Below are 10,000 nucleotides of genomic sequence, written 5' to 3'. Positions count from 1 at the left end.
GGCTGTCTGTGGTGTCCCACCGGCTGCCCGCGCGCACGCGCCTCGGGCGCCCACCTCCGCGGCCGGCTCTCCGGAGAGGGCGAAGCCCGGTGCGATCCGGGGAAAGAGATGGCGTGCGCTGCCGGGCGTTGCCAGGCCCCTGCTCCGGCAGGGGCCCGGCCTCTTCCCCGGCAGTGCCCCCTTTTGACGCTCCGGCGTCATGCTTCCGACTACGACCTCAGATCAGACGTGGCGACCCGCTGAATTTAAGCATATTACTAAGCGGAGGAAAAGAAACTAACCAGGATTCCCCCAGTAACGGCGAGTGAAGAGGGAAGAGCCCAGCGCCGAATCCCCGCCCGGCGGCGGGCGCGGGAAATGTGGCGTACAGAAGACCGACTCCCCGGCGTCGCTCAGGGGGCCCAAGTCCTTCTGATCGAGGCTCACCCCGCGGACGGTGTTAGGCCGGTAGCGGCCCCCGGCGCGCCGGGATCGGGTCTTCTCGGAGTCGGGTTGCTTGGGAATGCAGCCCAAAGAGGGTGGTAAACTCCATCTAAGGCTAAATACGGGCGCGAGACCGATAGCCAACAAGTACCGTAAGGGAAAGTTGAAAAGAACTTTGAAGAGAGAGTTCAAGAGGGCGTGAAACCGTCGAGAGGTAAACGGGTGGGGTCCGTGCAGTCTGCCCGGAGGATTCAACCCGGCGGGAAGGTCGGTGGCCTGGGAGTTCCGGATCCCCTCCGCGGGACCGGGGCCCGGGCCCTACCCGGCCCCCGCAGGGCGCATTTCCTCCGTGGTGGTAAACCGTAACGATACCGCAGTGCCGTGGAGCCTCGGTTGGCCTGGGATAGCCGGCCTCTCTCGGGGGGCCGGTGCGTAGAGCCGCTCGCTTGGGGACCGGAGCGCGGACGGAAGGGGGCCGCCTCCATCGCCCTTAGTGCACCGCATGTTCGTGGGGCACCCGGTGCTAAATCATTCGTAGACGACCTGATTCTGGGTCAGGGTTTCGTAAGTAGCAGAGCAGCTACCTCGCTGCGATCTATTGAAAGTCATCCTCTGAGCCAAGCTTTTGTCTCTTTCCGTGCGTGGGCGCCCGCGGAAGCCTCCCTCCACCACACCCAGGGGTGGGTCCCTCTGCCGCCTGGCCGGCGGGAGGGATGCGGAGGGGGTAACGCGGGCCTGCGGGAGGCTGCCTCCACCACGTGCCCTCCGGCACGGGGGCCTCCCCCTCCCGTCCCTGCCCCACCGGGGTGCGGGGATGGGGGCCACACCTTCCCTTGCGGGTCGGCAGGGTGACCAGATGGCCTGGGCCTGGGCCTGGGCCTGGGCCTGGGCCTGGGCCTGGGCCGCCTTTCGGACTCCCCTTTCCACTGCTGCATGGGCAAGTCGAGCAGGGAGGCGAGCAGCAGCAGCAGCGCCTGGCCACCCTCGCTGGACTGCAAGGGCGACTGGGTACGGCAGCCTCCCAGGCTGGGTCGTCCCGGGTCATCTGGTCGCCTGGCTGCGCGACCAGATGGCCCTGCAGGCAGGGGGGCGACCAGATGGCCCTGCGGGCTGGGCGACCAGATGGCCCTGCGGGCTGGGCGACCAGATGGCCCTGCGGGCTGGCGGCCGGGCTAACTCCAACTTTTGTCCTCCCCCAAGGTTCTGTAAGCCCCCACTACGTGGGGGCTTAATAGTCGACAAAAATGGGCTCCCCGGGCAGGCCGTCGGGGAGAGGACGTGGCCGGGGCTTAACCCTCCTTGGTTCCGGCCCAGGGTCCGGGTCCGGGTCCTGGGGACAGGGGGGTCCGCCGGGAGTCTCTCCCCGGGCCTGGCTAGGGTTGGTAGGCTGGGCCTGGGGCCTGGGACCTGGGACCTGGGGCCTGGGGCCTGGGGCCTGGTGGCTGGGGCTTGGGGCCTGGGGCCTGGGGCTTGGGGCCTGGGGCCTGGGGCCTGAGCTCTGTCCTGCAAGCCGGCCGAGGTTCCGGGCGTTCATCGGGGCCAAGGGAGGCTGGCTAGGGTTTCGGAATCAGGGACCGGGCCCGGGGCCTGAGCTCCGTCCGGCCGGCCATGGGCTTGCTGGAGCTTCCCCGTCCTGCAAGCCGGGGTTCCAGGCGTTCATCCGAGCCAAGGGAGGCTCTCCCCGGCCTGGCTAGGGTTTCAGAAGCAGGGACCGGGAGCGGGCCCGGGGCTTGGGCCCCGTCCGGCAGGGCCCGGTGGTGCGGGAATAACCCTCCGTCCTGCAGCCCTGGAGCCCCCCCCCGGAGCCCTGCAGCCCTGCTGCCCTGCAGCTCTGGAGCCCGTGAGCCCTGGAGCCCGCCGAGGAGCCCTGCAGCCCCGTAGCCCTGGAGCCCCCGCGCCCGGCAGCCCTGGAGCCCCCGAGCCCGGCAGCCCCGAAGCCCTGCAGCCCACGGAGCCCTGCAGCCCCCGCGAGCCCTGTAGCCCTGCAGCCCAGGGGAGGCTCTCCCGGGCCTGGCCTAGGGTTCGGGAGCCGGGCCTGGGACCGGGCCCGGGGCTCGGGTTCCCCTCCGGCAGGCCCTGGGGTGTGGGAACCACTCCGTCCTGCAAGCCGGTCCGGGCGCCGGGGACGGAGGGTCCACCAGGGCCCAGGGAGGCTCTCGGGGCAGGCAGATTAGCGTCCTTTCGGTCCCCGTCATCTGGTCGGCCCACTCCCCTCAGCCATCTGGTCGCCCGCAATGCTTTCCTATAAGGGCGACTAGATGGCCGGGCTTCCCTGGAAGTCCCGATGGGGTGCCATTTGCCTCCCGGATCCCAGCCAGGGCTCCAGGAGGTCGGGCACGTTTGCGCCCTGGGTCCCCTCTGTCACCTCGAGTGCACGGATTACAAGAAAGGGGGGTAATTTTCCTCCGGATTAGTAGGTGCAAGGGTATGCCCAAACACCCTCCCGGGGCTGGTGGTTCCCTGCCGGGGACCAGATGGGATGTGCCCCGGGCAACACCTCCCAGGTGTCCGGGGCTCCCTCCTCCGACCCGCGGCGTGGGCAAGAGCCCGGGACGGGCTCCATGGGTCCCGGGCCCTGCAACCCCGGAGTCCCAGAGCCCTGCTGCCCTGGAGCCCTGCAGCCCCTGAGCCCTGGAGCCCAGCAGCCCAGCAGCCCCGGAGCCCCGGAGCCCTGCTGCCCTGGAGCCCTGCAGCCCCCCGAGCCCTGGAGCCCCGGAGCCCCGGAGCCCCGGAGCCCCGGAGCCCCGGAGCCCTGCAGCCGTCGAGCCCTACAGGCCCGGGGCAGGCAGATTGGGCGTCATTTCGGTCCCGGCCATCTGGTCTCCAGGATCGCCTCGGCCATCTGGTCGCCCGCAATGCTTTCCTATGGAGGCGACTAGATGGCCGGACTTCCCTGGAAGTCCCGATGGGGTGCCATTTGCCTCCCGGATCCCAGCCAGGGCTCCAGGAGGTCGGGCACGTTTGCGCCCTGGGTCCCCTCCGTCACCTCGAGTGCACGGATTACAAGAAAGGGGGGTAATTTTCCTCCGGATTAGTAGGTGCAAGGGTATGCCCAGGCACCCTCCCGGGGCTGGTGGTTCCCTGCCGGGGACCAGATGGGATGTGCCCCGGGCAACACCTCCCAGGTGTCCGGGGCTCCCTCCTCCGACCCGCGGCGTGGGCAAGAGCCCGGGACGGGCTCCATGGGTCCCGGGCCCTGCAACCCCGGAACCCTGCTGCCCCGGAGCCCTGCAGCCCCCGAGCCCTGGAGCCCAGCAGCCCCGGAGCCCTGCTGCCCTGGAGCCCTGGAGCCCTGGAGCCCTGGAGCCCGGAGCCCCGGAGCCCCGGAGCCCTGCAGCCGTCGAGCCCTGCAGTCCCCGAGTCCTACAGGCCCGGGGCAGGCAGATTGGGCGTCATTTCGGTCCCGGCCATCTGGTCGCCCCTTTCGCCTCGGCTATCTGGTCGCCTGCAATGCTTTCCTATGGGGGGCGACTAGATGGCCGGACTTCCCTGGAAGTCCCGATGGGGTGCCATTCGCCTCCCGGACCCCAGCAAGGGCTCCAGGAGGTCGGGCACGTTTGCGCCCTGGGTCCCCTCTGTCACCTTGTGTGCTCAGATTACAAGAAATGGGGGTCATTTTCCTCCGGATTGGTAGGGACAAGGTATTCTGGGACCCCCCTCGGCCCAGGGTTCCTCAGCCGGCAGCTGGACATGCCAGGATGCCGCCCCAGCCCCGGATCCGTCCCTGGGCCTGCCGCGTGGCAGGCAGCCCTGGATGGGGTCAGGGGGGCCCGGGCGGGCCCCGGGTCGGGTGCCATGGCCCTGGGCCCGGTCCCCCGGCCTGCCGCACTGCCAAAGGACCAGAACGGGGTTTCCTTCGAGCCCGGGGAGCCTCCCCTTGCTGGGCTGAGTTCAGGAGCTTCGGCCGGGGCCCCTGAGGGCCCGGGGAGGGCGGCCTCCCCATCCCGGGCTCTGTCCTTGGTCCTGCTGCGTGGCAGGGTGCCTGGGACGGGGTCCGGAGGGCCCGGGAAGGCGTCCCCTGCGTCTCCGTGCATCGGAGCCTAGGCTGGGTCCAGGTGCCCGTCCGGGCCCCTTGTCGGGTGCCACGGCCCTGGGCCTCCGGTCCCCACCTTGCCGTTCCCTGGCGCCAGTTCCCTTTTTCGTCGGGGCACAGAGTGGCACCGGCTGGCTTGACTCTCGTGCCCGGCCATCAGTTCTCTGGGATCCCCTCGGCCATCTGGTCTCCGGGATCCCCTCGGGCATCTGGTCTCCCGGATCCCCTCGGCCATCTGGTCTCCAGGATCGCCTCGGTCATCTGGTCTCCTGCAATGCTTTCCTATGGAAGCGACCAGATGGCCGAACTTCCCTGGAAGTCCCGATGAGGTGCCATTTGCCTCCCAGATCCCAGCGAGGGCTCCAGGAGGTCGGGTACCTTCGCGCCTTGGGTCTCCTCTGTCACTCGGTGCGCACGGATTCGAAGAAAGAGGGGTAGCCTTCCTCCGGATTACTAGGGACAAGGTATGCCCAGACACTTCTTGCAGTTCTCTGCCCAGGGGGGACCAGATGAGATGTGCCTGGGAAAAAACCTCCCTTCTCCAGGAGGCCAACGGCATGGCAAAGTACCCGGGAAGGGCTCAACGGGTCCCGGGCAGACCTCTCCCGGGCGTCTGGGGCACCCACCGGGCAGACCTCCCCCGGGGCACCCATCTCCAGGGGGCCAACGGCATGGCACAGTACCCGGGAAGGGCTCCACGGGTCCCGGGCAGACCTCCCCCAGGCGTCCGGGGCACCCATCTCCAGGAGGCCAACGGCATGGCAAAGTACCCGGGAAGGGCTCCTCGGGTCCCAGGCAGACCTCCCCCGGGCGTCCGGGGCACCCACCGGGCAGACCTCCCCCAGACGCGTCCGGGGTACCCATCTCCAGGAGGCCAGCGGCACGGCAAATTACCCGGGAAGGGCTCCACGGGTCCCGGGCAGTCCTCCCCCCCCCCCGGGCGTACGTGGTTGTCCGACAGATTCGGGCGGATGTGCTTTTACGAACCGGATCGGAATCGGCCCAAATAATAATAATCCACATTTGTAAAGCGCACAGTCACCCGTAAGGGTCGCTAGGGGCCGTCGGGAAGATTAAGCAAGCTATTGCCCAGAGTCACATGGTGCTGGGCTTTTCTGCCGCCGGCGCCGGGGATCGAACCGTGATCTCCAGATTCCGGAGTCAGCCGCCCCAGCCGCGGCGTCAGCTATTTCCCAGAGTGAAATGGTGCTGGGCTTTTCTGCCGCCGGCGCCGGGGATCGAACCGTGATCTCCAGATTCCGGAGTCAGCCGCCCTAGCCGCGGCGTCAGCTATTTCCCAGAGTGAAATGGTGCTGGGCTTTTCTGCCGCCGGCGCCGGGGATCGAACCGTGATCTCCAGATTCCGGAGTCAGCCGCCCCAGCCGCGGCGTCAGCTATTTCCCAGAGTGAAATGGTGCTGGGCTTTTCTGCCGCCGGCGCCGGGGATCGAACCGTGATCTCCAGATTCCAGAGTCAGCCGCCCTAGCCGCGGCGTCAGCTATTTCCCAGAGTGAAATGGTGCTGGGCTTTTCTGCCGCCGGCGCCGGGGATCGAACCGTGATCTCCAGATTCCGGAGTCAGCCGCCCCAGCCGCGGCGTCAGCTATTTCCCAGAGTGAAATGGTGCTGGGCTTTTCTGCCGCCGGCGCCGGGGATCGAACCGTGATCTCCAGATTCCGGAGTCAGCCGCCCTAGCCGCGGCGTCAGCTATTTCCCAGAGTGAAATGGTGCTGGGCTTTTCTGCCGCCGGCGCCGGGGATCGAACCGTGAATACCGCGTTGTAATGGTACGCGTTGTAACAACATACATCCTCACGGTATGCACCCGTTACAACGCATCTTTTACTCCGCACTACCACTACAACGCGGGCATTACAACGCATACCGTTACAACGCATTGCGCTGGGGGGCGCTCTAGGATAAGAGGTAAGTTTAATTTACTATCCAACTGGTCCTGGTGAGCACCTCCCAGGCCGGATTTTTGGGATATCCCCATCTGGGGAATCACGGTTCGATCCCCGGCGCCGGCGGCAGATCAGAGTGCCCAGGACGGGGTCCGCGGGTCCCGGGCAGTCCTCCCTTCGGGCGTCCGTGCCTGAGAGCTCCGGTGGTCCACCCCGCGCCTGAGGCCCAGCCGGGGTCCCGGAGCCCTGCCTTGCGTGGGCAGGCAGGCAGGAGCCCTACCGCGAAGGCTCGGGGTGGGAAGCACTTTCGATCCCAGCCATCTGGTCTCACGCAATGCTTTCCAATGGGGCGACCAGGTGGCCGGGGTTCCCTGGAAGTCCCGATGAGGTGCCATTTGCCTCCCCGATCCCAGCGAGGGCTCCAGGAGGTCGGGTACTTTCGCGCCTTGGGTCCCCTCTGTCACCTCATGTGCACGGATTAAAAGAAAAGAGGGTGATTTTCCTCCGGATTACTAGGGAGAGGGTCAGTCAGACCTCCGTGTGGTATGGTGATTCTGTATCAGGGGAAGGCAGGACACCCCTCCCAGGCTGGTGAGTGGGACTCCATGATTGGAATAGGCACCGAGGCGAAAATTATCAGTTCCGTGGGATTTTGAGCCCAAGACCCGCCGAGGCGGGGAATCGAACCCTGGTCCCGGGCTAGACCTCTGCATCAGGGTCTGACTCGCTAACCATTGAGCCACACTTCTCCACTGCATGGCCGAGTGCCCGGGACGGGCCTTCACTTTCGCGTCCGCCCTGCAGATGGTCTTTCCTGTCCGTTGCCACCGCGGACGGTCTTTCCCGTCCGCCATCATAATCGGCCCCATCGTCCTGGCTATGTTAAGGGTGACCCGTTAAGCCTGGGGTAAATTAGGATGGCGGATGGTCTTTCCCGTCCGCCGCGGACGGACGGAGGCAGGCAGGCAGGAAAGGCAGGCAGGCAGGCAGGCAGGAGCCCTACCACGAAGGCTCGGGGTGTGAAGCACTTTCGATCCCGGCCATCTGGTCGCACGGTACCGCTCGGGCATCTGGTCGCACGCAATGCTTTCCAATGGGGGAGACCAGATGGCCAAACTTCCCTGGAAGTCCCGATGAGGTGCCATTTGCCTCCCGGATCCCAGCGAGGGCTCCAGGAGGTCGGGTACTTTTGCGCCTTGGGTCCCCTCTGTCACCTCGAGTGCACGGATTACAAGAAAGGGGGGTAATTTTCCTCCGGATTAGTAGGGAGAGGGTCAGTCAGACCTCCGTGTGGTCTTGCGATTCTGAATCAGGGGAAGGCAGGACCTGGGCATGCCCGCCGGGGCCCCCAGGGGCCCGGGTATGTACCTGCCGCTCAGCCCCCTTGCCGATGGGCCTTTTCCTCTGAGTTTGCTCAGGCAGGCCTCCGCGAGGTCTGGCCATGCTGAGACAGGGCCAGGCAGCACCCGGGCCAGCCCGCCGGGGCCCCCAGGGGCCCGGGAACGCACCTGCCTCTCAGCCCCTTCCCGATGGTTCCTTTTCTCCGAGTTTTTTCCTACATTCCGACCTCCGATAGGTCTGGCGGTTCTGAATCCGGGGATGGCAGGACCCGGGCCCACCCGCCGGGGCCCCCAGGGGCCCGGGTACGAACCTGCCTCTCAGCCCCATCGCCGATGGGCCTTTTCCTCCGAGTTTGCTCAGGCAGGCCTCCGTGAGGTCTGGCCATGCTGAGACGGGGCCAGGCAGCACCCGGGCCCGCCTGCCTGTGCTGGCGGTCCCCTTCCTGGGGACCAGATGGGATGTGCCCCGGGCAACACCTCCCAGGCATCCGGGGCTCCCTCCTCCGACCCGCGGCGTGGGGAAGAGCCTGGGACGGGCTCCATGGGTCCTGGGACGGGCTCCATGGGTCCCGGGCCCTGCAACCCCAGAGCCCTGCTGCTCTGGAGCCCTGCAGCCCGCGATCCCTGGAGCCCCGGATCCCCGGAGCCCCGGAGCCCTGCAGCCGTGGAGCCCTGCAGTCCCAGAGCCCTGCAGTCCCGGAGCCCAGGGGCCCCCGCAGCTCCTGAGCCCTACAGGCCCGGGGCAGACAGATTGGCGTCATTTCGTTCCTGGCCATCTGGTCGCCCCTCTCGCCTCGGCCATCTGGTCGCCCGCAATGCTTTCCTATGGTGTGACCAGATGGCCGGACTTCCCTGGAAGTCCCGATGGGGTGCCACTCGCCTCCCAGGTCCCAGCGAGGGCTCCAGGAGGTCGGGCACTTTTGCGCCCTGGGTCCCCTCTGTCACCTCGTGTGCACGGATTACAAGAAATGGGGGTAATTTTCCTCCGGATTGGTAGGGACAAGGTATTCTGGGACCCCCCTCGGCCTAGCGGTCCTCAGCCGGCAGCTGGACATGCCAGGTTGCCGCCCCAGCCCCGGATCCGTCCCTGGGCCTGCCGCGTGGCAGGAAGCCCTGGATGGGGTCCGGGGGCCCGGCCGGGCCCCGGGTCGGGTGCCCCGGCCCTGGGCCCGGTCCCCCGGCATGCCGCACTGACAAAGGACCAGGACGTGGTTTCCTTCGAGCCCGGGGAGCCTCCCCTCGCTCGGCTGAGTTCAGCAGCTCCGGCCGGGGCCCCTGAGGGCCCGGGGAGGGCGGCCTCCCCATCCCGGGCTCTGTCCTTGGTCCTGCTGCGTGGCAGGGTGCCCGGGACGGGATCCGGAGGGCCCGGGAAGGCTTCCCCTGCGCCTCCGGGCTTGGGAGCCCAGGGGCCCGGCCGGGCCCCGGGTCGTGTGCTACGGCCCTGGGCGCCGTCCACCGACATGCCACACTGCCAAAGCCCCGGGACGGGGCTCTGTTGTGCCCGGAAAGCCTCCCCTTGCCGGGCTGAGTTCAGGAGCTTCGGCCTGGGGCCCCCGAGGGCCCGGGGAGGGCGGCCTCCCCATCCCGGGCTCTGTCCTTGGTCCTGCTGCGTGGCAGGGTGCCCGGGACGGGGTCCGGAGGGCCCGGGGAGGCTTCCCCTGTGCCTCCGGGCCCGGGAGCCCCGGCTGGGTCCAGGGGCCCGGCCGGGCCCCGGGTTGTGTGCTACGGCCCTGGGCGCCGTCCACCGACATGCCACACTGCCAAAGCCTCAGGACGGGGCTCCGTTGTGCCCGGGAAGCCTCCCCTTGCCGGACTGAGTTCAGGAGCTTCGGCCGGGGCCCCCGAGGGCCCGGGGAGGGCGGCCTCCCCATCCCGGGCTCTGTCCTTGGTCCTGCTGCGTGGCAGGGTGCCTGGGACGGGGTCCGGAGGGCCCGGGGAGGCTTCCCCTGCGTCTCCGGGCATTAGAGCCCAGGCTGGGTCCAGGGGCCCGTCCGGGCCCCGGGTCGGGTGCTAGGCCCTGGGCCTCCGGTCCCCAACCCGCCCTTTCCCTGACGCCAGCTCACTTTTTCGTTGGGGCACAGAGTGACATAGGCTGGCTTGACTTTCGTGCCCGGCCATCTGGTCTCTCGGATCCCCTCGGCCATCTGGTCTCCGGGATCCCCTCGGCCATCTGGTCTCCGGGATCCCCTCGGCCATCTGGTCTCTGGGATCCCCTCGGCCATCTGGTCTCCAGGATCCCCTCGGCCATCTGGTCTCCAGGATCGCCTCGGCCATCTGGTCTCCGGCAATGCTTTCCTATGGG

The sequence above is a fragment of the Lissotriton vulgaris genome, unplaced genomic scaffold, assembly GCF_964263255.1.
Source record: "Lissotriton vulgaris unplaced genomic scaffold, aLisVul1.2 SCAFFOLD_1197, whole genome shotgun sequence".
Lineage (NCBI taxonomy): Eukaryota > Metazoa > Chordata > Amphibia > Caudata > Salamandridae > Lissotriton > Lissotriton vulgaris.
The sequence above is the reverse complement of the archived record's forward strand: the minus strand, read 5'-3'. Positions refer to the sequence as shown.